We start from the raw sequence: 27297 nt of genomic DNA, 5'->3' as shown, positions 1-27297 counted from the left end.
ACCACAAAGAATGTCAAATCAGTTGTGTTTTAATAAAGGAATATGATTTCAGATGTTATTAATCAGGTTTTATTATGAGATGTATATATATATATATATATATATATATATATGATCTAGTTAATAGTCCCTTTTGTATTAATCATTTCAACCACAGTTGATTCATATGTTGTCAAAACATAACATATGTGGTAATAGTGCCAATTGATCTAATGTTCATTAGTGTAAATAGTAATCCTCCTAAGGGTGAACTAATAGTGGTTGTGACATACACTTTTACAAGACACCTCATAAAATTGCTGTCCCCACTCCCTTCACTGAATGTTACTCGTTAGCCCCTATTATGAAGGTTTTGTTTTACCTTTTTTAAGTAAATTAGGGTTGTGATTCTTATTGGTATCTCAGTCACGTTGGTAGTAATGCACCTTTGATACTTCCAAGTCAGGGTTTATGGGATTTGCCACTGAGATTCATTAGGTACATTCATCATAGATCTCTATTTGAATCCTCACATGAGATCCATATCAACAGTGTAAACCCTTACTATTCCACTGCAGTTGTTTAGTGAGTTATTTTATAGTGCTCTGTCCCACAGTATTATTCTGGTCTATGGATGTCCTTAATTCAGTATTATTAAACTGACATTAAGATCTCTTATAGTTTTTTATAGTGCTCTGAACCACAGTATTATTCCGGTCTATAGTTGTCCTTAGTTCAGTATTATTAAACTGACATTAAGATCTTTTTTATTAGTTCAGGAAATTAGTTGCTTTGATTACATTCAGAGCATTCCAAAGAATTAGCAACAAATGTTGCCAATATTTATCATTCCTGGATTCTATATTAAAGACTCACACATATCTGTCATACATTTCTCAGTGTCCATGTAACGAGGACAATGTTCACACACAAAGTCTCCTGTTATGACTATGTAAGTTAGAATTACAATATTATAAGCATATATTTGCTAATTTTAACATGCAGCACGGGTGTTGCCGATGCGCGTTTCGCTTAGTGAGGCTTTCTCAAGGCAAGCCGATTGCCTCTACTGACCCATAATTTATTCACGACGGAGGACCAATCAGATTGTGTTTCTCAGTCACGTGATATTAGTGGCCAATCCGATGTCCTCTACTACTTACTATGAGAGCTCTGTGTCACGTGATACTAGCAGCCAATAATAGGCTTTCTATCATGCTTACTATTATTTAGTTATTTAGTTAATTCAGAAATCCAAGTGAGTGTGTTTAGATCTTCCAAACGGAGTGACATTATGCATGCCCATTCACTATTAAGTCACTAGCAAATTAACTGTTATGAGGCAGGTTGGGCCAGGAAAGAAGGAGCTCAATGGTAGTTATATGGAGAGAAGAACAACAATGCTCATTCAAACAATTAAAAATGGCTATGATTGAAGCTCCCTTACTTGCCTATCCTGACAAGCCATTCCAGGTATATGCAGATGCAAGTCATCGTGGATTGGGTGCTGTGTTATCCCAAATACAGGATGGGCGTGAGCATGGAATAGCATACGCCAGTCAAGGTCTACAAAAAAATGAAAGGAATGGTGAAAACTATAGCACGTTCAAGCTGGAGATGCTGGCTCTTGTCTGGGCTATTACAGAGATGTTCCAAAATTATCTGGCTGCTACACCATTCATCATTATGATGGACAACAACCCACTAGCTTATCTGTCTACTGCTCAGTTGGGAGCACTGGAACAGCGCTGGATGGCCCATCTTGCAAATTTCAGCTACAATGTAAATTATCGGAGTGGAAAATTAAACTGCAATGCTGATGGCTTGACTCGTCTTCCCACAACCGACATCACTGAAGAGAAAGTAGAGACTCCAGTCTTTAAACCCATGAAAAGGGAGTCAGTGGTAACTTCAGGGCCAGTAACTGTCACTGAGAACAGGAGTCCTAAAAGTCCTGCACCAGATTCTTCCACCTTCAATTGGAGGGATATACAAAACGAGAGTCCGGTGTTGCTGGAGTTGATAGACATTATGCGGCAAAGGCCGATTAAGCAAAGTACAGAGAGACAATGCTGATCCCGAATTGGTGAAACTACTGAGACATCAAGAGCGGCTTCAAATTAAACAAGGACTTCTGGTCCGGTGTAGTCTCGATCCAGGAACTCATCAACCAATTACACAAGTCATCATCCCAAGGCAACATGCCAAATTAGTACTCCAAGCATACCACAATGAGTCTGGACACTTCGGCATGCAAAAAATGGAAGCTGTGCTACGCTGGAGATACTTCTGGATAGGTCTACGTGAACACATCGAGGAGTGGTGTAGAAGATGCACCTCTTGTGCATTAAAAAGAAATATCGGATCTGAGCAAAAGGCCCGCCTTCACCCTATCATCAGTCAATATCCATTAGAGATCGTTGCCCTGGACCATGTAAAGCTCGACAACAGTCCACAGAGGAACCAATATGCCCTCACTATGACTGATCACTACAGCAAATTTGTGGTGGCTGTTCCAGTGAGAGATCTGACAGCGAGAACTACTGCAGAGGTATTCCTTAAAAACTTTGTGCATCCTTATGGATATCCTGATCACGTCCTTACCAATCAGGGACCTGCGTTTGAGTCGCAATTGTTCACGGAATTGTCTACTATGTATAATTGTAAAAAACTAAGAACCACCGCATATCACCTGCAAGGGAATGGACTCTGCAAATGGGTTAATCAGACCATCATTGAGATGTTGAGGAGCCTTCCATCAGAACGCCGATCACAGTGGCCAAAATTGCTAGCTGAAATTGCCTACCTTTACAATAATACCGAACACTGTTCCACAGGGTTTACCCCATTTTATCTTCTGTTTGGAAGACAAGGCAAATAGCCTAAAGATGTAGAGCTATCTCCCATGTTGGAGGATCCCCAGTGGACTGACTGGGTCTGTGAACATCAGCGACGCATTAAATCTGCTGGAGACATTGTGAACAACAAAATGGAAGTAGTCCATCAGAGACATGAGCGTAATTACAACGTGAATGCCAGCGCCACTCCGCTTACAATGGGAGATAGACTGTGGAAGCGGAAGAATCATCGCTACAGCAAGTTGGATGATAGGTGGGAAAATATCCCTTATGAGATCGTCGGTATTCCTGGTACAAATCTGCTTATATATTGGATTAGAAGAGAAACCGATGGACAAGTTAGCATTGTTCACAGAAATCAACTCAAGTTGTGCCTTTCCTAAGTTGACTGGTCAAACAGAGAAAAAACTCCAGTCGGTGGGAAGTCAGGAAATCCCTTGACAAACTTTTTGAACAATCCAGTAGAATTGCTAAACTTTATGTGTGGGCCTGCGAGGTCAGGAGCCGAGAGTACTGTGGCTTCAGAATCTACGTTGTCTATAGTTTGTGAGGAGGGAAGTCCATCTGTTCCAAATATTGATCCCTCTGAAATTGTGTCATCTGAATTGACACTGAGACGATTGACCAGGTGCAACAGGGGTGTTCTACCTCTCCAATATAGATTGGTAGTTAATTGGCTAAAGATTATAACTTCATAATCCAAGTTATTGTTATGTTATATACGTTTCCGCTCTTATCTTTAGCGTGAGGACACGCATAATTCTAGCAGGGAAGAATGTGATATCCCAAAAAATGGCATGTCTCCTTAAGTTGGACATATTAATTGTTAAGTGACACAGAGAATGATATAAAGCTACCCTGAGTGATGGCCAGGAGGCTAGAGGCAGAGCCGTGCTGGGGAACATCGGCTGCTGAGAGAAGAGGCTGTGCATCCCTGTGCAGCTCTGTGCAGACAGCCGGGAGGTGTGGCCACAGGCGGAATTACCCTGAGTGACAGCCAGGAGGCGCGGCTAGGAGGTGGAGCTCATCGAGGAGGTGGTAAGAGGAGATCTTCTTTGCCCCTCCTCTGTTAAAAAACCCAAGGCAGCGCAATTAACCCTTAAAGGGAGAGAATCCCTTTGTATGTCAAGGCTGCCCCTGCAGAATAAACTATAAATACTCTGAACCTGACATAGTCACATTGTGGGTTCCTGATAGGATCAGCCCAATCAAGCACAGCCAGTTAAAGCCATTTTATTGATCATTGGCATCGTAATAGCATTCAAGTAGTAACAAGTATAAAAACCTTGCACCAGAATACAAGTTATTGCAAGATAAATTACATGCAAGATTAGCTACAGTATTAATTTGAAGCCTCACTGGATACATGTCAGAATAAAAGATCTTATCTGACAGGGATAGACCATCTCACCTAGAGTAACATTAAATAAAGCAGCCAGAATACCGTCATCTGGATTAGTCATAAATGTCAGGCTTATTGAACTCACTTTGCTATTGTGACATCATTTCCAGGAAAGGGAACTGCTACATTAAACTAGGGCCAGACAGATTGACAGCCAACTCATTACAGCAAGTGTAGAGAGAAAAAAAACATTACTAAGACTACAGTGGATTTTTGGGAAACATGCAATTAACCATAGAGTCTATTGTTTTCGTGCCATATCAAATAACCAGTTCCAGAGTCCTCAACCAGGGCAACACTGTGCACAACCTTGAGACTAAACTAGTGTAAGGTAGTGAGCTCACATGCCAGTATATAGATATGAATTATAGCATTTAACAATAGGATAAGAGACTATAGTGTCAGTTAAGGTAATTGATGATTATAGGGAACTTTAGTGTTTATTGAGTATTAAACATATTGTAAAATGGATGTGATCGTTAAAATTGTACTAATCAGTTCCACTTACAGAGTTCAGGAGGATAGCTGTCGGAGCGATTTCCCAGCTTAGTTCCTGTATAATAAAATACGAGGAAACATTTGTATATTTTCTGTGTGAACTAATGTCTACATGATATGTTGTTGTAACATCGTATATTGTCATTTGCAATATTTCATTCTAATTGTATCCAAATACTGTGATCAGTTTGCACAAATAAAAATAGATTGACAATCTGCAGAAAACGATGTCATTAAGGTAAGGAATTGTACCTCTCCTACTTATTAGAACTTGGAGTCATTCAAGTTTTCCAAGACATTAATTGAAAGTTAGTGGGCTATCACAATAGGTCTAACATGTCTTCAAAAATACATACAGTACTTTTTCTTCAGTACCAGTCACCAGTAAAGATAGTAGGTTGTCTGGTGAAAGCACAGATCCTGGGTAGTACACTGATGGCCTCTCCCTCATTTGAATTTATTATATTTACAGCAACTATTTGTCATTTATCCTCCAACCAGTGCTAGTGTATATGTACTCAACATCTTTGTATATAATCCTAGGCAAAACTGGAGCCTCATACTATTTGGCATTCCCGTCAGAAATCTATCCCTGCTTCAATCTGTTTTACATGTGCAGCTCTACTCCATATTTGTTCAACCACTCTGCAAACCCCTACCCTGGCTCCCTGTGTCCTCCAGAATCCAAACTTACTGACTGTAAGTTGCAAATTCATCAACAAACCCCTACATGCATAGCAAAGCCTTTGTCCTTGGTCTCTTGCCGTATTAGACCTACCTCTGACCTGCACTTCACTTCACCTCTGACAACCACCTCTCACTCGCACCTACAAGACTTCACTCATGCTTCTACTCATGGAATTCATTACCATGCCCAATTAGTCTCTACCATGGTCAATAGATCTTAAAATGCTGACATGTTGATGGGGACGTGACATGTCCTGATTTCTCCACTGTCCAGCTCAGCTGAACACGGCTTTGCCTTATAAATGAAAGATTACAATAAGCTCTCACTGAAATCTATAAAAGTTACATTTACTGATCTTATAGTATGCGGTCAGGATGTCACTGTTCACAATGTTAAAGGTCACAGTGTCAGCAGCAGGTGGTCGACATTGACGATGTTGACATGGTTAAAATGTCAACATCATTAATCTGCAATATGTCGACATTCACAGAAGGTCAACATTGGAAATTTCAACATTATCATAGCATTTCCATGAAGGTTGGGGTTGCCATTGGGGTAGCATTACCATTAGGGTTAGGCTTACCATTAGGGACAAAATTAAAAGAAAAACAGTATGTTGACATTCTGACAATGGCAAAATAACATTAATGTCAACATTCTGAATGCTGGCATTGTAAATGTCGACATTAAAGACAAGTCGCCATATTCAACGTCGAAATTATGACCATGTTGACATTCTCATGTCCGCATAATGAAGGTCAACATTGTGAATGTCTAACAATTTTTCCAACCTTGATCTAATTCCTTAGACTCCCATTCAAAAAAAGATATAACATTTGTTTGGCAAAATCTCCTCTACATAGAAACAACTGCTTGTAGCTTTGTAAAATGCTGATTTTGAGATGTGCAGTCATTCTCTCAGAATTATTTTGATTAGCTTCCTTACAAATGATGCAATATCACTTGACTGTTCTTGCCAACCTATTTACCATGGACTTCTTGAAGATGTAATGGATCTAGCATAGCCAGTCTGGTTTGACGCTATAAACTTTGAAAGTATAGAGTATAGTGAGCTGAATGCATTTATCAGGGACCCACAAGCACATATAGGCTTTACTGCTGACACTACGCAAGTTGCATCCCTCCGAGTGAGTACCAGCCATGACTGACATGAATAGGTTGATGATACAGAGGCACAAGCACAGGATGACCAGAGATGGGAAAGACTAGCAGTAACAAAGAACAACATGCTGGAGTACCAGAGGTTGGTATGAAGGAGTATCAGGGATTGCAAAATTAAAGTATTGAGGCACAGAATACTGGAGGTAGTGAAGTACTAGAATCTGGATACCAGAGCTAGGGTCTTGCAAGAAGCTTCCTTGCGCTGGGAATGCTAACTAATACTAAAGATCTGACAATGAAAAGAGACACTAAGCAGGTTTCCTACTCATTGATGAGATCAGCAATTGGTTGGACTTAACAGGTTTGTGCATGTGTGTGTCTACATTATCACATTGGTGGGATGTGACCATCATTGCCCATAAAACCCTGGTAGAAAGTCAACAGAGAGGCCTTTAACAATGCATAAGACCCCAGCAAGTACACAAATATGTCCAGAATGTAACAGAATTCTTCAGGATAGACTTTGGACAACCAAGCAAAGTTTTATTTTAATGTTTCGGATGGAACTTCATAAAAGAGCAGGGATATGAGCATAAGCTTTGTGTACTTTCCAGTTTACCAAACCTTAAATCTTTTCTTAGGAAATCCAGGGAAACAAGGATTTACAGCAATTGTTCTTGAAATGATTCCTGTGTTGATGAAGGACTTCAGTTGGTGGAGAATCTAGCTGGGCTAACTAAGTTGAATATGTGGCAATAAAATGAGGTACTCAGCAGGTTTAACTAGCCTGCTCATTGAGGAGTAAACCAGCAATTGTCTTGTGGCTGAGCTTTGAAAATACAATACATACACCCGCATTCCAACAGGAATGGGTATGATATACCGCCGACCGCATGGCCGGCGGTTCGATTCCCGTCAGCGGCAGCCCGACAGGAGCAGCGTGCGACGCAGCAGAAGCCTGACAGTGCTGGAAATCCCGATCGTGGCTAGGTAAGTATCCACTAACCTAACCCCCCTAACCCTCCTTAGGGGTGCCTAACCCTAACTTCCCCCCCAAGTGCCTAACCCTAATCCCCCCTCTAAGTGCCTAACCCTAACCACCCCCTTCCCTGCTACCTAAACCTAAGTCCCCCAGGGGGGTGCCTCACCCTAAGTCCCCCCCCGGGGGTGCCTAACCCTAACCCTCACTCCCCCTAGCCTAATCCTAACCCTCCCGGGGGGGTGCCTAACCCTAAGTCCCCCCCGGGAGCCCTAAACCTAACCCTCCCCCCCCACGGCTGTCCGCTCGTGGTGCCCGGCATCACTACGATCGTGATGCCGGGCGCCGGTCTCCCGGCATCGGGGAAGTGCAGGCGTCTACATCTAGATGCCCGGCATTTCACCCTTGCCGGGATAAGACAGTCAGGAAGCCGGCTGCCGGTATAGAGGCAGTCGGCTTCCCGATTGCTTCCCTTCCAACAAGGCTGGCAACATGAGAGATGTGCCTGTTGATGGTGCTGGAGAGTGCAGACAGATAGCTGGAATCTGATAATTATGCTAGAAGGCTGAAGGCATAACACTCTACTTTATGTCCACTTTTGTGAAGCAAGACTAAGGCTTATGTACACTAGGGTGGGTTAAAAGGTGGGTTAAAAAGGAAAATATTTCTGCATCAATTGCGAGGATTGAAAAAATTGGTGGGACAACTCGAGAAGATGATTGCCGTTTAGTTTTAAAATTGTATAATATCTTAGTCAACCAACCGGCACCTAAAGTTTTCATATTTATGCCCTATAGGCATGCCCGCAAGACACCACTGCAAAGTATTCTGGTAGCTCTGTTTTTCTTACTATTTGTTGCTAAGTAGCAGAATACAATAGTTTTGACTCGTAATACTCACCCTGTTAACCATATAGCATCATATAGTAAGTGTGCTCAACATAGTCGTATCATCTAAAATGCAGTAGTAGGGTATATGTCGCCCTCTGCCTGCAGCTCTCAGCTTGTTGCATTCAAATACCTGGAACAACCTAGGACTCACCACTATGGAAAGTAGGCCCTCTCTTATTTTTAGGAGTTCTGAGCAATGCTCAATATTTCTTGTAGTGCGTCTGAACACGTTCGTCTATGGTTAGCAGGGTGACAGTAGGTAATGATGCTTTAGTCCGTACAGCTATAATTGTGTTAGCAACAGTCCTAGTGACCTCTGCAGTTGATGGGTTATGACGTCTATCTAACAGAATGTCATGTCGAATGAAGGAAGTCGGAAGAACAGTACCATCAAACTCCTGAGGGGTCCCAAAAATGGGACAGTTAGGAGGTGGGGGAAGAGGACGAGTTCTTTTCTTTTTAGTGGAATCGTCTGGAGTCTTATCTGAATCCATCCTAATAATGAAAATTATTTGATGGTGCTCCGATGGTTGACTCTTTAATTCCTCAGAGCTGCACTGGCCCTGGTTCCTTCCTGGCTGCTGTGCATTTGCATCAGGGGCATCTTGTACTCCTTGGAGGCTGTCTCTGGGAATCAGTCAGCCTCAGTGATACTTCCCATCTCTAGGCTGCTGCTAGGCAACCAGACATATTGCTAACTCTGATTGGCTCACTGATACAGTGATAACCAATCAGAGCACAGCCTGCTCCTTTCTACTGCACTGCTGCAGCTTCTACTAGCACAGCCACAGCATGATGAGCAGGGCAGCAGCAGGCAATTGGCAAGCCTTCCATCCCACCGAGTCACTCAGTAACTGCTGCTGGAGACAGGCTGGCCAACAACAACACAGTATACCACAGTATACCTCTATCAGCACTGCCAGAGCGCTTTGTGGTGGTGTTCTGCGGGCATACCTATAGGGCGTAAATACGAAATCTTTAGGAGCCGGTTGGCCGACAAACATATTATCTGATTTTGAAAAACTAAATGGCAATCATCTTCTCGAGTGGTCCCACAAAAATTTTTCGACCCTCGCAATCGATGCGGAAACTTTTTTTTTTCAACCCTCCCTAATGTACACCTGCCTATATTTTGACTGCAGGTTACAGTATGTGCGGTGACCTAAATTGTCAGTGTCGACACTTTGACTGTATTTCTTCTCCTTTTACACCTGTAGTTCTTTATACATGTTTATTTTATCTGGTGGTGCCTAGCACCATTTAACCCATTTTAGTCCCTAATATATTCAACTTGCACACTTATCTCTAGTAGCCTGACCTACATTTCCCCACTACTAGATTTCAACAACAGTACTCTGGGCTCTGGTACATTACCACTCCAGACCTCTTCCTAGGCATTCCACACAGAGCTCCATGGCGACAGCTGTACTATTTCCATGTTTACTGGCTGGAGGACACTTTGTACTGCATTCATACACCACCTCAGTTAAACACATTAGTGCATATGCAGCTGGGATTAAAGGGAATGCTGCAATCACTTCTTCAACCTCTGAAGCACATCCGACTAAGCATACTATTGTCATGTCAATAAGGTCCATTTACAAACGTGTAAAAGAGCTATGCAAATATTCCTTTGTAACACCATTGATGCAAATAAAAATGTTCTTTATGGGTAAGTATTTGCTACAGTATCTAAAGAAGTGGGGTCAATGAGAAGAATGTCTATTTGGATGAGCTGGGTGGATCAGAGGTGCTCTTGATGAGTAGACCCATAAAAGAGCTTTTTAATGCACTCACATGCATTCTGCATTTAATTTGCATGTTAAGATTATTTACATGAGATATATTGATAGAACATATGTACAGTATTTAGGTAAGTGTGCCTTGCTATGTGATGGTGGTGAAGTGGGAACATTTGGAAATTGGTCTATGCGTACAGTACCTGTAATGGGCCACATTTAGCACTGTCCAGGTGCACTATATATGTTACATTTCTCTGCGCAACTTGGTCAATATAATGACAACAATTAAACATAAAGAGGCATGTCACAAAGACCACACACTCGCCTGACAGAATGGGATTGTTATGCCGGCGACTGTTTAGCCACCGGTTCAAATCCCAACAGCGGATGCCCAACAGGAGGAGATCCCGACTGGGGCAGGTAAGTATCCTGACCCTCCCCTGTCCCCCCAACCAGTGGCGGGATGGGCCGGGGGACAGGGTGCCATGTGCCCCCCAGGCCGCAGCGTCATGCGGGCCGCAGGCCGGTGCAGTCTGTGTCACTGTGACACAGACTGCACCGCGTGTGTAGCGCTGACCGGACGGAGTCCGGTCAGCGCTACACAGCACAAACACACAGCCGCCGGAGCCGATGTGCAGCAAGTGACTCCTTTGTGGGGCACTCTTTTATAATACATTAATTGATATAATTGATATCAGGAAATACACATAATTACAAAATAATTTTTAATCAGTTCCCTCTTTAAAGAGATTGAGGATTATTTTGACTCTGAGTGTGAAAATATGACAGAGTCACCTATCAATAAACACCCATAAAGATCATATAGTTGATATCAGAAAATGAACATATTTAAAACAACTTTTAATCGGATCCTATTTAAAGGAAATTGGGAATAATTATGACTATGATTATGAAAATATGATAGAGTCACCCATCAATAAGCACACATAAATATCATATCCATCAATAAGCACACAAATATATTAGACATTCTATAATTGTGAATGAATTACCTTGTGGTGATCATATTTAATCATTAACAATGTATCCCCTAATGGGTAAAATAGGCAGGTTTATCAGTTAGTACATTCACTCCCTTTCTTCATTAATTCATTTATGTAGTAGCACTATAAGCAACCAACATACACATAAATTAGAATGCAAACACTATAATGCTTCTAAAAACTGTTTTGATAAATGTTGCATACAAGACATATACTGTATATTCTCGATATACTTTTGTTATATGAGATATGAGAGATAGTTTGCTTTATCTCTGTCTTTCTCTCAACCATAAATGCCAGTAATTCAGTATCATGTATTAGAAACAAATAATAGACAATAAATAATAAATAAATGACACATCTAGTCATGTATACAATGTTGCAGCCCCTGTCTCCTGTGATTATTACTTATACTTCATGGAAAAACAATTGAGGGAAATACATGAACACTGCTATTTATAAATGAGCTGGCAGCAACAACCATATAGGCTCAAAAAGGACAGATAAATGCTTAGGTACGGAGTGAAGGTCCGGTTCCTTCTGCTTTCCCAGAACTTCAAATTGAGCGGACCTGGGAGGAGAGAGGAACACACGGGAGCACTGTTGAAAACAAAAAGGAGTCATGGGGGACAGTGCACCCGTGTATGGTGTTATTCGGGCCCTGTTATTAAAGTATTGCAGGAGCCGGATGCGCCATTGGGGTGATTTTGTAATTATGTATATTTCCTGTTATCAATTATATCAATTAATTTATTATAAAAGAGTGTCCCGCAAAGGAATCACTTGCTTCACATTGGCCGAGGCCAATGGAAGATTACTAGCCCCAGTCGGGAATTAGGTTCGTCGGGGTTCCACTGTGGGTATTTGATCCGGCGGCTATTCAGCTGCTGGCATTAAATACCGATTCCCAGTATACACCCAAACATATTAAGACTAGGAGCAAGTTACTTCACTGTAACATATATTAATAATTCCACATGAATTACATCCTGGATCAGAGTTTAGTTGATTTTTCTGGATCTAGGGACCTACAGTACAAAATGTTGTCCCTGGTTCTAAGTTCTCTCCAATGGTTGATTTTGTGTCTGGATTCCGGATCTATCGTCCATCTGCTGAGAGCAACTTGATATAACTGGATAAGTTCCTAGTGATATTTGCAAAGTTTATGATTAAATATTTAGCTCCTGTTTTTCTCTATTGAGAGCATGCAATGATTCCTGATAAGTAGAGATGTGCAGGTTCGGTTTTATTCGGTTCTTATCGCCAAATTTTCGCAAGTTCGGATTAGTTCGGATTTCTCTTATTGGCTATCCAAAACATGTGACAGCTGGATAGCCAATATGATGCCGTTATTGAGATCCGAACATATCCGAGTAAATCCAAGCAAAACTGAACCGCACATCTCTACTGATAAGAGGTGAAACCTTGAAGCGTTTCACCAGTACTAAGTGGGCAGTTTCATCTGATAAAACCAGTTGAACTTATAACATATCCTAGTGGTGTAAGGATTTGATCATGGTTTAGTGCTTCTATCACCAATGAAGATGGATAAGTGAACATCTTTTATTTACAGCATTATAAAACAATATTTTTTTTGCTCTTTACTTTTGTCTTTTAAGCGTGCAATTTTTTCATGGTACCATTTTATACAAATTGCCATGGTATTTCTCAGGGCTTTAGAGTAACCAACTTCAATGGTTTTTGGGTCATGAGGTCCATGGAGATAAGCATCTGCTACAGACAGCTACTTCATGATGGAAGTAGAAGAAGCAGAGTAACTTCCACTCAGGTGTATACTAAATCTATGAAAACTCACATGCTACTTTTGCTTTATTCATACCTCTCATCACTGTCCTTAATATGCTGGCATTGGCAGAAGCATAGAAAAATAGCATAGAATAGCAAACACACATAGCTGCATGCCATATACAATGCCTTGCAAAAGTACTCACCACCCTTGTCTTTTTACCTTTTTTGTTACATTACAACCTGTAGTTTTTTTTTTCATCTGAATTTTATGTGATGGTTCAGCACAAAATAGTCTAATTTGGTGAAGTGAAAAGAGAAAAATATATACAAAAAAAATTGGCATGTGCATATGTATTCACCCCCTTTGCTATGAAGCCCCTCAAAAGTTCTGGTGCAACCAATTACTTTCAGAAGTCACATAATTAGTGAAATTAAGTCCACCTGTGTGAAATCTAAGTGTCACATGATCTGTCAGTATAAACACACCTTTTCTGAAAGAGGCTGCAACACCACTAAGCAGGAGGCATCACACCATGAAGACCAAGGAGCTGTCCAAACAAGTCAGGGACAAAGTTGTTGATAAGTACAATTCTGGATTGAGTTTTAAAAAAATATCCAAATCTTTGATGATCCCCCGGAGCACCATCAAATCCATCATCATCAAATGGAAAGAACATGGTACCACAACAAACCTGCCAAGAGAGGGCCGCCCACCAAAACTCACAGACCAGTCAGTAAGAGCATTAATCAGAGAGGCAGCAGAGATATTGCTGCCTCTCAGGTAAACCTGAAGTAAACCTCAGGTAAACCAGAAGGAGCTGCAGAGTTCCACAGAAGAGACTGGTGTATCTGTGCATGTGACCACAATAAGCCGTACACTACAAAGAGCTGGGCTTTATGCAAGAGTGGCCAGAAAAAGCCATTACTTAGTGATAAAAATTAGAAGACCCGATTTGAGTTTGCCAAAAGGCATGTGAGCGACTCCCCAAATGTATGGAAGAAGGTGCTCTGGTCAGATGAGACTAAAATTTTACTTTTCTGCCACCAAGGAAAACACTGTTTGGCGCAAAACCAACACATCCCATCACCCCAAGTACACCATCCCCACAGGGAAACATGGTGGTGGCAGCATCATGCTGTGGGGATGTTTTTCAGCAGCAGGGACTGGGAAACTGATTCGAGTTGAGGGAAAGATGGATGGTGCTAAATATATGTTTCAGTCTGCCTGTGATTGAGAATGGGACAGAGGTTCACTTTCCAGCAGGACAATGACCCGAAGCATGCTGCTAAAGCAACACTTGAGTTGTTTAAGGGGAAACATTTAAATGTGTTGGAATGGTCTAGTCAAAGCCCAGATCTCAATCCAATTTATATCAATTATTTTCAATATAGTAGATTAATACTGAAGACATCAAAACTATGAAGGAACACATATGGAATTATGTTTTTAACAAAAAAGTGTTAAACAAATCAAAATATGTTTTATATTTTAGATTCTTCAAAGTAGCCCCTGTTTGCTTGGATGACAGCTTTGCACTCTTAGCATTCTCTCAATCAGCTTCATGAGGTAGTCTCCTGGAATGGTTTTCCAACAGTCTTGAAGGAGTTACCAGAGATGCAGAGCACTTGTTGGCTGCTTTTTCTTCACTTTGGGGTCCAACTCATCCCAAACCAGCTCAATTGGTTTTTAGGTCGGGTGATTGTGGAGGCCAGGTCATCTGAGACAGCACTCCATCACTTTCCTTCTTGGTCAGGTAGCCCTTACATAGCCTGGAGGTGTGTTTGGGGTCATTGTCTTGTTGAAAAACAAATGATGGTCCCAGTAAGCACAAACCAGATGGGATGGCATGGCGCTGCAGAATGCTGTGGTAGCCATGCTGTTTAAGTGTGCCTTGAATTTTGAATAAATCACCAACCATGTCACCAGCAAGGCACCCCCACACCATCACACCTCCTCCTCCATGCTTCAGAGTGGGAACCACACATACAGAAACCATCCGCTCACCTTCTCTGTGTCTCACAAAGACATGGTGGTTGGAACCAAAAATCCCAAATTTGGACTCATCAGACCAAAGTACAGATTTCCACTGGTCTACTGTCCATTCTTTGTGTTTCTTGGCCCAAACAATTCTCTTCTTCTTGTTGTTCATCCTCAGTAGTGGCTTCTTTGCAGCAATATGACCATGAAGGCCTGATTCACGCAGTCTTCTCTGCTACTTGAACTCTGTGAAGACTTTATGTGGTCTCTAATTTGAGGTGCTGTTAAGTAGCGGTTTCTGAGGCTTGTAACTCTAATGAACTTATCCTCTGCAGCAGAGGTAACTCTTGGTCTTCCTTTCCTGGGGCGGTCCTCATGAGAGCCAGTTTCATCATAGCATTTGATGGTTTTTGCAACTGCACTTGAGGATACATTCAAAGTTCTTGAAATTTTCCATATGGACTGACCTTCATGTCTTAAAGTAATGATGGACTGTTGTTTCTCTTTGCTGAGTTGATTGGTTGGTGCCATAATATGCATTACAACAGTAGTCAAATAGTGGTGTCCACTGTGTACTAACCCTACCTCTGCACAACACAACTGATGGTCTCAAACACATTAAGAAGGCAAGTAATTCCACAGATTGACTCTTGACAAGGCACACCTGTTAATTGAAAACCATTCCAGGAGACTACCTCATGAAGCTGATTGAGAGAATGCCAAGAGTGTGCAAAGCTGTCATCCAAGCAAAAGGGGGCTACTTTGAGGAATCTAAAATCTAAAACATATTTTGATTTGTTTAACACTTTTTTGTTTACAACATAATTCCATATGTGTTCTTTCATAGTTTTGATGTCTTCAGTATTAATCTACTATGTTGAAAATTATTTAAATAAACAAAAACCATTGAATGAGAAGTTGTGTCCAAACTTTGGACTGGTACTATATATATATATATATATATATATATATATATATATAGACAAAAAGGTGGACAAAGAGCGCCTCCTAGTGCAATCTCGTACCAACTGTAAGACCCTTCACCAATAATATAAACCTATGTGGTGGAGGTGTACCTTAGGTAGTGGATTAAATCCACAAAATAATCAGCATAGAACAACCAGTAGTGTATTCAGCACTTCCACTTCTCATTTGGAATAAGACAGCTCCAGCCATTTGGCACCAGCCATGATATTTATGCAATAATAGTATAAAGAGAAAAAAGGACCATAGTGTAATCCAATAACACAAAGATATTTAATACACACATAAAAACAACAAAGTTAAATGCCCGTACATCAAAATAATTTCAAATAAGCTTATCTGTATATATCCATAGTCAGTAGACAGGAACCCCGGGCAGAAGGTAACGTCAGTCACTGCAAAACCTCAACGCGTTTCGTCCACATCAAATGTATAGGACTTCATCAGGAGATTGCACTAGGAGGCGCTCTTTGTCCACCTTTTTGTCTCTATAGATTTCAACTGCTGGAACTGCAGTATTTGGGAGAAGGAGCTGCCACCCTGAAGAATTGGGGAGTGCATGTCTTTAATTTGAAGACTTTATAAGACGTTGTACAAGGACTAGCGCCGTATACCACCTTTTTATTTATATATATATATATATATATATATATAAACAGTATATACGCAAGCAATATGTGCTAGTTAGCCAGAGGTACATATCCACTCTTTAACACTTCATGCTGAGAATGGACATCATATCCATAAACAATGAAACTAATGTAATTTATTAGACCGGAATCATCACCATAGAAAATAATGTCAAACATTTGTGAGGCTGTGTCTTTAACATAGAAACATAGAATTTGATGGCAGATAAGAACCACTTGGCCCATATAGTCTCCCCTTCAAGATCTGCACTTCTTGAAGTGAAGAGGTGGTGACTTCATTGCAATCATGATGTTTAAGACCAACCATAAAAGTTAGCAGTTAAGCAAGAGCAAGTACAGAGCTGGGGTGATAATAATGATTATATTAATAGAGTACAGTAATACTCATGCTTAGTAAGCCTCTGGTTTGGTGTATTAGTTTTACAAACAAGCCCACAAATTGCAATATTGTATACAGTACATTTCAATAGTGAGTGTGGATCCTAAAACAAAATGAGCAAATGTTTCTACTAAGGTTGGGTACACACCTGGCCAACATGTCCACCAACCCACGGATCCGCTGACTGAGTAGGCAATTGGGCAAGCCAATAGACAATTACTGGCCCTCTGAAAAGAGCAGTGAAAACATTCTGGGAGACAGATGATTTTCGGGTCAGCTGTCTCCGTGCCGGAAAAATGATAAATTGCTCCGGTGCTCTCTCCGCGAGTAGGAATGTTAATTATAGGGGTCCACCCAGACTCCGATAATTAACATAATGAATAGACCCCAAAGAATGTTCACAACATATATATATATATAACTGAACTGACTGCAACATGTGTTCACATGTAAATACAGTGTATAAATAGCATATTGGAGCAGGCACTACATTGTAGCCTTTGCTGGTAACTGCAAGGTACACCTCAATTAACCTTGCGGTTACATCATTGGCTACAGTTTAGCTGTTCCCACCATAGACTTCAATGGAGATTTCCCACCATTGAAGTCTATGAGGGAGACCGGCTGACTGTGCATAGCCAATCAGCGGGCAGCTCATATGGAGGTGGCCGTTAATTGACTGGTGGTTCCTGCAATGACTGGGCACACGTGGGTCACAGTTATTCACTCAGAGGACATGATCAACACATAGGATGAAGTGAATACGTTTTTTTTTCCTCAGGTATCCGTGAATGCTACTTGGAAAAGGGGACGTTATTGGCTACAGGTATACTAGGTGAAAATGTGCGATAGTGAGTGTGAGTGTACATTTAAACAAAATTGTACTATCACATTCTGTGTGTACTGTGTTTATTTTAATATTTCTTTTGCAGGTGAACTACAGGTACCAGCGGGCCCATAATGCTCCACATGCTGGTACTTGTGGTTCTCCAAGTACCAGCATGCAGGGGAGGCTTGTTGAGACCTGTAGTTCTATTGCAAAAGACAATATTTTCACTTCTACCTTTTACACCACATTTACACTATCAACCCAGCACCCACTGGCCAGGGATGCCGGGGACAGCCCCGGGCTATCAGCCCAGGCTTGGGGTGCCCCGGAGAGGAAGACCCATTTATTGGGGGGTCCCCACCTCCCCAAGGATCCCCAGCCCCTAGGCTGACTAGTGGTAATGGTTTGGCCGGTGACAGGGATCAATTACCCCCCCTCCCCTCCCTCACTAAATAGTTCAGTGCTGGTTATGGAAAATACAGGTGACCCCAACTCATTTTGTTCCCTGTATTTCCACAACCAGGACCAGATCTGAAAAGTCCTGTGCTGGTACTTAAAATACAGGGGACCCCTATGCATTTTGTCTACGTAATTTTAGAACCAGGACAGCCTGAGGCTGGTTATGCTTTGTTAATCGCATTAAAAGGTGTGAGTTTACATAGGAAATACTCGCACACATTTGCATAGTGTAGTAGCCTCGAGCTCAAAGGTTTGAAGGCTATTACATTTGTGAGTTTTGGCACCTTCAAAAAATCCAAGAAGGTGTGAGTTGGATTTTAACTAAAACTTGAACCCTATTACATTTGGCCACATATGTCTATGGTGATAGCTGATGCTTTTAATACCATATTCATTAACACTGTGATTATTTCAGCAGAATGTCCATTAGAAGAAGGTCATATGCTGGAATGTTCTATAAGGCAGCATAAGAATGAAACATATAAGATGTTTGAGGTGGTTAAATAAAGAAAATGATAGTCAATTGAATCATTCTCAGAGGTAGGACATGATGATCTCTTAGAAAGTTAGTAATTTTGCAGATAATTGCTTAAGTCTAATAATGTGCTTTTTTTTTTTTAAACAAATATTTTTTATTGAAGTGTCAAGTGTCACATTTACAGACATCACAATGAACAATAATACAAACGTTCATATAATAATAATAAAAAGAAAGCAATGACCACAATAGTTGTACAATAGTGCAAAATGTGTATGATATTATCCGAACAGCAGAGAGAAGAACCAATAGCTACTATTTACATATGGAACAATTGCCATACATAAGAAAATTTGAATAGTACAACAAATCACTGTAAGGACATTGTAGAAAAATAAATAAATAAACTAGATAGCATGCCATCACCCCCGCCACCCCACATTCCACTGAATGTACATGTAAAAAGTTATTGAAAAGAAAAATCAATGTTGCAATCTTATCGGCGGTTCATTAGCTGCAAGTTGTAACAGATACCAGGAGACTGTTATGGATTTGGGAACGCATAGAGGTAGAAAGTGTGTCTATTCCCACATAAGGAAGAATTTCTCCATTTTAAGGTCTTTATCTAAAATGACATTAACTAATTAATTCTCAACAAGTAATGTAATTTGGCTTTAAAAAGAGAAACTGAGGGTGGGAGGGAGTTTATCCAGGTTTGTAGAACAGCCTTACATACTGCTGCACTTACTGCCAATAAGAGGCGTCTGCTACCTTGAGTAATACGAATATTGGGGGGAATTATACCAAACAAGGCCCATTTCGGCATAAAAGGGACATAATTGACCAAATTAGAAATAGAATAGGCATGTATTTGAAGCCAAAAACCACAAATAATGGGGCAAGCCCAAAGGCAATGTTACAAATCTGCTGATTGAGCTCCACATTTATAACAATTAGAATTTGGCCAGGATCCTATCAAGAAACTCCTATGGGGAGATAAATAGGCTCTATGTTGGATATTTAAACACATTGCAGTATAAGGGGAGTAAGGCATCAATGTGCAGGCTTTGGCCCTCATTCAGAGCCGTACGCTCTGAGCAGAGCGCACGCTCTGAATGAGGGCCGGCCTCCATGAAAATGGAGCGTCCTCCTGGACGCTTGTATAGCTGTGGGTCACCACCCACAGGCTATACGAGCGTGCAGTTTGATGGCCGCGATGGTCTTGACCATCGCGACCATCGAAACAGCGAGCCGGAGCCTGCGGTTGAGGTTTTCAACCGCAAGCTCCGGAGTGATTTTGGCTCTAACAGAGGCAAAATCACTCCCACTGACATCACTAGTGATGTCAGTGGGCCGGCTTCTGACGGGAGGCGTTCCCATGGGAACGCCCCCGTCAGGGAGGCACGCCCCCGGCACGCCTACCAAAGGGGGCGTGCTGTCAATCAACATTGACAGCACGCCCCCTTTGATCAGACACAACGAGCAAAGGACTTTCCTTCGCTCGTCGCGTCTGGCGCATGCGCACGACGGAGCTCCCTCCATCGTGCGCATGCTCAGTCCAGAACATCGACCCACTTGCGAGCGGACAGCCGCTCGCAAGTGGGTCTGAATCAGGCCCTTTGTCATGAGATCTAATTAAATCATCTACTGTCAAATGAGGAAATCGGCCTAGCCAAGGAACAAGGTTTGTAAGAGAATTATTAGGTATAAATACAGGACGAAGAAGGGTATAAGTTATGGAAATGGCTTTTGTTGTCAGAGATTGGGTTTGTATGAGGGTATCCAATGGGTTCTTCCAATCCAAGTCTGAAAAAACTCGTACAACTGAGCTAATACAGTGTTGCACTTGCAAAAATGGTATGCTGCTAATGTGGGATAACTCTCCCTAGACTCCTGGAACGTGAAAGGCTTTTTGGTGGATTTATAAACAAGTGTCCCTATATGACCCAACCCCTGAGCACGCCATATGTTAAATGGATATGAGGCCCTACCATTTTGAAAGTCTGGTTTGGAAATAAAGGGGAGGTACAATGACATATACGCATTCAGTCCAAATTTGTGCCGAAGAATGTGCCAAGTTTTCCTAGTCTGCCAATGCAATAGGTTATCCCACAACTCCTGGGAGACAACCTGATCGTGAGCGTCAAGAAAACTAATAAGATCACCGCCCTCCAAAAATTCCCTTTCAAGAGAAGTATTAGTGTGTAGATCTCTGTTGCACAGCCAATCCTTAATGTATCTAAAATAAGCAGCGTAAGAATACAATTGTACACTAGGAAAATTAATTCCCCCATGAGACCTGAGTTGTTGCAACTTATTTAAACCAATTTGTGGGCACTTCCCCTTCCAAATGAACTTCCTGAAAATATACTTAACCAATTGTGGATCCTTATTAGAAAGAAGGAAGGGAAGAACTTAAATAGGATACATTAGCTTAGGAAACAACATCATTTTTTATCAGGTTGGCACTGTCTAAGTAAGATAATAGTGAATTTTTCCAACCATCCAGGTCCACTGAAACAGATCGAATTATGGAGGAAAAATTTAAATCATAGAGAAGATGGGGATTACTTGAACTCTGAACACCTAAATACGTGAAACTTTGCGTAGCCCAAATAATGGGGATATTGGAAGGAAAAGGGATGCAAGAAGAGGGCTGACCCAGACAAAGCGCCACCGACTTAGTAATATTAACCAAAAAAACTAATATGGAGCCAAAGCCAGCTAAAACAGCAAAGATATGATCAAGGGACAGTGAGGGATCTGACATATAGCAGAATGTAATCTGCAAAAGCTGTGAGCTTAATTTCCCTGTTGCCTATTTTGCTACCTTGGAAAAAAGTACCAGACTGTAAAAGTCTAAGCAGGGGGTCAAGGGCAAGATTGAATAAAAGGGTCGAGAGGGGACACTCCTGGCGAGTACCTCTATACATAGTAATGGGATTGCTGCAGCAGCCATTGATCAATAAGGACGTGGAAGGACTGGAGTAAAGATATCTGATAAAATTAATACATGATGGATGAAATTGTCTCAAGCAAAGGACAGCAAACAGATGCGGCCACAGAACCATATTAAAGGCTTTTGTTGTATCTAGACTAAGAAGTACGTTTTGTGTGCGACTTTCACCACGAGACGCCACTACCTGCCACAGCCGTTCTAATCCCTTTTACCAGTTGTTTATTTTTGACAAATCCAAGCTGGTGTTCTATGAGCAGCTGAGGCAACAAAAGCTGAAGTCTATCAGCCATGATTTTAGTAAGTATCTTAATATCCATATTTAACAAAGTTATGGGTCTGTAAGAGTCTATTGATTTGGGATCTCGATGTGGCTTAGGGATCAACACTGTATACGCATCATTAAAATGTGGGAAAGCTGTGCTACTGCTAAGAATGATGTTGAATAATTCAAGTAAAGCAGGAGCTATATGTCCTTTTAGTATTTTATAGTATTCATTGGAGAGTCCATCCGGACCTGGGGATTTGTGTCATTTTAAAATAGAAATTATGTGTGTTAATTCGTCCAACTTGATTTCCTGTGTTTCACTATCAGAAGGGGACAATGGGGGGGAGAGTCGCCTCATACATTAAGCGGTCATGAAGAGTTTGATCAAACGGACGGGCATCATATAAATTAGAATAGTAGGCCTCAATATATTGAAGGATACGGGAAGTAGAGGTATCAACAAGGGTGGAATTGGGACCTTTAATGGCTGTGATCAGTCTCCTCAGAGCCCCTGTTTTAGACATATTGGCCAATAATCAGCCTGTTTTATTGCCCCAGCGAAAATATTTACAGGGCAATTCAATTTTGAGCGAAAAGTCAGTTTTTGCGGTAATTTCGCACCGATGACATCATTTTCGCTGGTTTTGGTTTTACACCGTATTCAATTTCAGGTGTTTTCTAGAATAGGCTATTAGCGGCAGGTGCATATTTGCAGAATTTTTAAATAAAGACTTTAGGGATTTAAAAATATGCTAGTACCCATTTTCATGTACCCCAAATTTGATAGGACCACTTAAAAAAATGAAAAAAAAAACCTAAGTGCTCTTCTGCATCACTTCTTCAATGTCTGGAAAAAAACACCTGCAGCCGCTATTTAAATCCCTGACTTTCATTTGCAGGCTAAAACGGGGGTACCCATAGTGATCCCCCATGTTTTTACAGTTTTAGGGGGGTCCTACAATTTATTCCAGTTAAATTTTGTTTTTTTTCGCCGATCCTACCTCGCCGGGTCCCGTTTTCATAACTTTCAAATTGAATACGGGGATAAAGAGGGCTCGCACCCGATACTTTATCCCTGGAAAATCTCCAATGTAGAGCGAAAAGTCCAGCACGGACTTTTCGCTCCCATATTGAATACCCCAGTTAAACTTTGAGAAAGTCAAATCCCGCTTTGCCTGTGTCAGCAAAAAGTCGTCTAATGACTGCCTTGCCTGGTTATATGACAATTGTGTGTCATGAGAGGGAGTTTCCAAATAAGCACGCAATGCATTAGTCAGAGAACTATGTAGACTTTGATATTGAGAGGAAGATTTATTTTTCTGTTGAGAGACATAGTCAATAATGTGACCCTAATAATATGCTTTTATTAGATAATAATTATGTACTTTGGAGGATTGATTAGGACTTTTTGTATTACAAGAAGTTAGTCAAATCTGCTTTGATTTTACTGTTCATTCGGTTAAACACCTGCTGTATCATGCCTTCATGCAGACTGGATTGCTTGCTGTAGTCTGTTGCATTCTACCTTGGAAAGTAATGGAGCTTTATAAACTATCTAATTGAAGTTTGAATGCAAAACCAGTTTGATGAGCCAGTATAAGACTTTGCTAGGGGTTCGTGAGAGATGTAGGTCAGCAAAAAGCTGGGAGGCATTTGAACAGCATCTGCATAGTCTGAACTTGAAGATGAGTGAATATCTTCTCACAAAAAGTTTCTGCATCTTCTGAAGTGTAAACTGCATTGCAGGTTTACATACAGTATATTCCGAAAGCCATAACAGACACCGGCTCAAGTGGCAACGCCCATAGGTGCCCCAAGGAACCTACCTGTAAAAATTAAATGGAGACCAATACTAGAGAAAAATAATTTAAAGAGCAAAAGTGTCACTTTAAAAAAGTGAGAGTGGAGTGATCCTTGAGAGCTGCTTCTTGATAGGGAAATGACTGAATGCACAGAAATACCTTCGGATAGAAGTATATAACAGAGTACTGGATGAAGTTTCTAAGGAAAAACAATGCAAGAAACACATTATATTTCTTTTTATGATATACTGTAAGTTACTAGCTAAATTGGGCAGCATGGGTAAGATGCACTAAACCATTGAGAGAGATAAACTACCAACCAATCAGCTCCTAATCATAATTTTTAAACCTATAAAGTGACAGTTAAGAGCTGATTGGTTGGTACTTTATCTGTCTCCACTTTATCTCTCTCCAAGGCTTACTACATCTATATGTGGAAAAAGTAACATTGAGTAAACACATAACTAGAACAGTAGCTTCTAGTAAATAATTATTTTTATATTAAAAACAAGGACAGAAGTCTGAAGAATTAATGAAAAAGAAAAGGGCTCAAATGAAGAAATATTCACATCATTCACCTTGGGACTGGTTAAATAAAAACGTTATCCACTGTAGGAAGAGAAATTGCTTTATAAGTGTAAACATTTGCAACAAAAAATACAAGTCCTTATATAGGGCCTGATTCTGCATGGATTGCAATTGCAAATGCGTACGCATGGTGAGCGAATGTTTCCTATTGCGCATATGTACGAGTCACACTGCGCATGCATGGCGATCGCACTGCAATCAGGCAAGCAAAAAGGAAACATTGCAGAGTGAGCGATTGGGGGTGGTGACGTGGGAGTGGTCGAAGAAACGGAGGAGTGCAAATCCATTTGAACGCTGTTTTATGGGAGTACATAAATTTGTCACTGCGATGGCATATGCGGCCTGAGTATTCACTGTGTATGACAGGCCTCCAAATCCTGTAGTCAGATGGTAACGATGCGGATGCAGAGCTGAAAGGGCATCGGAGGACAGAGCTGGAGATGGGAATGACAGCGACTGCTATCTATCATGGTGATTGTAAGCAGAGTGGATGACAGATGCAGAGAATACAGCCGAGCAAGTTGTGTTACGCAGGTAAGAACGCTTGTATACTCCTGCAATGCATACCATTGCATATTTCTGCCAAATGTGTGAGATGTAGTGTACTGTCTTGAGAAATGTTATCATTGCACTTTTCATTAAATGCAAGTTATTAGCAAAATTCACTGAGATTACAATAATAAATGCTACATATTTTCCTCACCTTTGCCAAGAACATTTCTAATCTTGTTAGAAAATACACGTTTTTTATTTACTTTAAATGTGCAGTTTACATTTCTTTGCCATAGTAGCAATACTTTGAATGTAGCCATATTTTGTTGTTATAATGTTGTATGCATAAATCCAAACATGTATTAGGTATAAACTACAACCTATTTGGAGTGAAAAGTCCGTGCTGGACTTTTCGCTCCACATCGGAGCTTTTCTGGGGCTAAAGTATCGGGCGCGTGCCCGCTTTATCCCTGTATTCAATTAAAAAGGTACGAAAACGGGAGCCGGCGAAAGAGGATCGGCAAAAAAAAACGGGATTTATCTGGAATAAATTGTAGGACCCCCCTAAAGCTGTCCAGATATGGGGGATCACTATGGGTACCCCCGTTTTAGCCTGCAAAAGTAAGTCGGGGTTTTAAATAGCTGCGGCAGGTGTTTTTTTCCCGACATTGAAGAAGTGATGCAGAAGTTTTAAGTGGTCCCATCAAATTTGGAGTACATGAAAATGGGTACTAGCATATTTTTAAGTTCCTAAAGTGTTTTTTAAAAATTCTGCAAAAATGCACCTGCCACTAATAATCTATTCTAGAAAACACCTGCCGCATATTTGCAGAATAGCCCTGAACCTATTTGCCTATTTTTAAACACTTTTTTTCCTTTTTTTTTTTTCACCCCAAATTTTTTACTACATTTTTTGGGCTGTCCCTATTTTTTTTAAAAAACTTTTTTTGACACAGTTTATTTTTAAATGTTATTCCCAGGGGTGCAGGCTATTTTTTTTAAGCCTATACCCCTAAACTCCAATTCTGCACTTTTTTTCGCCATGTAAAACATGGTGAAAGTTATCCCCGTTTTTTTTCAAAGACTTTTCACACCTGCGAAAAGTCTTTGAAATTGAATATGGGGATAATTGAAATGGGCTAAAATGACGTCATCGGCGATAAATTATCCGAACTTTTCGCTCCAAATTGAATACCCCTGATAGTGTATAAAAATACTATATAATGTGTCAGTATATATTAAATGTCATGCTTATACTGTATAATCGTACAAACAAGGTAGAATTAGGGATTTTTTAACCAAAATACAGACATATCGGAGTGTTTGGGTATTTTTTAAAAATTATTTCTGCTATTAAAGTGTTTTTAAAGTATAAATTGACATAAAATAAAAACAACAGATAAACATAGGGATTTTTCCATACAAAAATTTCCAGCAGATGTGATGCTGCTGCTTCTGGTGCTGCTGCACTAAATCTTCCTACTCCACTTCTTCCAACATAATAATCACCTCCAAATGTGTCTGCCAGAACAACAACAGACCCAACATATGATGGCCACATACCAGTGCCAGGTATTAGTAAGAGGTGCATCAAAGAGGCAATGTCCAGATTTCATAGAAGTCCAAAGTTTAAATAGAACATGGAATGATCTGGATTGAAATTACCAAAAAAGTTAATTCTTAGTGTGGACGCTTCACAGCAGACTCAGGACCTTACTTTTCCTGGATCCGGGTGGACCATTGTGTACCCTGCCCAGAGCTGGTTCCTGGCTTGGCAGGGCACAGGTCCACCTCTTGGGAGCTCGAACTTGGGCCAGGTAGTCTTTCTTTTATCTCCCTCCTCCGATCTTGGGGAATTTCCCGTAGAACCCGCATGCTGGTCCGGATCGTGTCATGCATTGACTCAATGGCTGCAGTCTTTCTCTCCACTGCCACCCTAAGTCCATTGATGACCTTTACAAGGGTGGCAGTGGTAAATGGGGGGGACACTGATTATGGAGTTTGAACCCCCCCATCCGACTGCAGCCCTTGATGGTGGTTGTCTCCTAAAATAGAAAGAAAAGAAGAAACATGTTAAAAATTTGTAAGGTAATAATAGGTAGATAAATAGGTAGAAAAACTTAAAATATACACAAATACGAGACACAGCATGCGGGACCACAGGATGTTGTAGGTGGTCATCTGCCAACAACCCCCATTCTAAGGTCCCCACAGTTTTCAAATCTTGTGGGGTCAATTCCAAGATCTGAGGGAGGGGACCAATTTGCTTTTTTTTGTGCTCGATCCGGGATTTCAGTTTGCTCCTGTGTCTACTGCAAAGGTCACTCCATCTTAAGAATATGAAAAAAAAATAATAATATGGATTAAGAATTTTTAAATTACATTTTTGCATGTTAATACATTTAACACACATATGTTGTTTACAACAAAAGCAACACGCATATTTGACAATTAGACTGTACACAGGTCCTAAAATTAACATCAGCTCACACACTCTTTTTTTAAGTTATTAGTTTCTTGGTT

This window comes from Taudactylus pleione, unplaced genomic scaffold, assembly GCF_031769625.1.
Source record: "Taudactylus pleione unplaced genomic scaffold, aTauple2 ptg000519l, whole genome shotgun sequence".
Classification (NCBI taxonomy): Eukaryota; Metazoa; Chordata; class Amphibia; order Anura; family Myobatrachidae; genus Taudactylus; species Taudactylus pleione.
This window is presented reverse-complemented; position numbering follows the sequence as displayed.